This window comes from Helianthus annuus, unplaced genomic scaffold (assembly GCF_002127325.2).
Source record: "Helianthus annuus cultivar XRQ/B unplaced genomic scaffold, HanXRQr2.0-SUNRISE HanXRQChr00c137, whole genome shotgun sequence".
In the NCBI taxonomy this organism is placed as follows: domain Eukaryota; kingdom Viridiplantae; phylum Streptophyta; class Magnoliopsida; order Asterales; family Asteraceae; genus Helianthus; species Helianthus annuus.
The window spans coordinates 3,689-5,259 of NW_023395653.1; the positions used below are offsets into that span (position 1 = coordinate 3,689).

General features: G+C 44.3%; 1 non-coding gene across 1 annotated transcript; it reads right to left on the minus strand.

Moving 5' to 3' along the window:
• Positions 1–637: 637 nt before the first annotated feature.
• On the minus strand, positions 638–744 carry LOC118489731. Its single transcript, XR_004887740.1, has one exon. It is a non-coding gene; the product is annotated as a small nucleolar RNA R71 (small nucleolar RNA).
• Between the last annotated feature and the right edge of the window lie 827 nt (positions 745–1,571).

Below are 1,571 nucleotides of genomic sequence, written 5' to 3' on the forward strand. Positions count from 1 at the left end.
TAACTGGGATCTGGAAAACAATCACTGTAACTCCGACCACGGGCCGTGTTCACTGAGCACGGGGCCGTGGTGAACCTTCTGACCAGCATTCTTTTATGTTTTTTTTTTGCAGGACTTGGAACCAGACGCCACCCCTACGTAGTGTATGAGCTCCAGTTCTAATAAGGACATAAAAGAACCTCTAGAAGAACCCGAACGCTTTCTCAGAAAAAGACTAAAAGCCAAAAACCTAGAGAAGGTTTCGGGAAATCCACTTCTAATGGCAGACCAACGTACCCTCATGGATTATCTACGACCCACCGTATGTAATCTCAGCGCCGCTATCAACGCACCGAATGTTGAAGCCAATAACTTCGAACTTCGGCCGCATTTGATACAGATGCTTCAAAACTCTGCAACCTTTCATGGGCTTGCGGACGAGGATCCCCATCTACATATTACTAATTTCTTAGAAATATGTGATACTTTTCGGATCAATGGAGCATCAAATGACGCCATCCGCCTCCGAATGTTTCCTTTTTCACTAAAAGACCGAGCAAAAGCTTGGCTTAACGCCCTCCCAGCTGGATCGGTAAACACCTGGGATGAACTAGCCCAAAAATTTCTATATAAGTGTTTCCCTCCCGCTAAAACGGCTAAATTAATGACTGAAACTAATACATATTCACAAGAGGAAGGGGAATCCTTATATGAAACTTGGGAAAGGTTCAAGGAGCTATTGCGAAAGTGTCCACATCACGGCCTTGTGATATGGCAACAAGTATCCACTTTCTATAATGGGTTGTTGCCACACACAAGGCAGACACTTGACTCTAGCTCCGGGGGACTTTTAGGTAATTGCCGCCCGCATGAGATATATAATCAAATTGAGGAAATTGCTCAAACCAATTTTCAGTGGCACACTCCCCGAGGCAATAAATCTATTGCCCCGGGCGCCCATAAGGTTGATGAAAGCACTTCTTTACAAGCCCAAATCGAGGCCCTTTCTTCGAAAATAAAAAAATTGGAAATGACAAAAACAGTCTCGGTTATGGCTTGTGAAGGGTGTGGTGGGCCACATGAAAATTGGAGTTGTATGAAAGAAACAGGCGATCAACAAGAGTCGGTAAGCTACATTGATAATAGACCTAGGCCGTTGGGTCCTCCAACGGGCACCTACAACCAAGGATGGCGAAATCACCCTAACCTTGGTTGGACAGAACCCGGCAATAGTAGTAACCAACAAAACCAACGAACAAACTTTCAACAACCAAGAAATGAGTCACAAAATTTCCCTCAACAACAAGGTGGTCGAGAAAGGCTTGAAGATACCATATCTCGCCTCATCTCCGACACTGAAAAGAAAAAACTCAGAGAGGTTTCTACAATTAGAATCAAATTTTAGAAATCAACAAGCTAGTATTCAAAACATAGAAAAACAAATAAGTCAACTAGCCCAAAATTTCTCCGAGAGACCACAAGGCGCATTACCAAGCAATATCGAAATAAACCCAAAGGCGCAAGTTCACCTCATCATATTGCGAAACCGCACCGTGGGTCCTACGGAAGGGCCGTCGCCTACCGAGGAGACT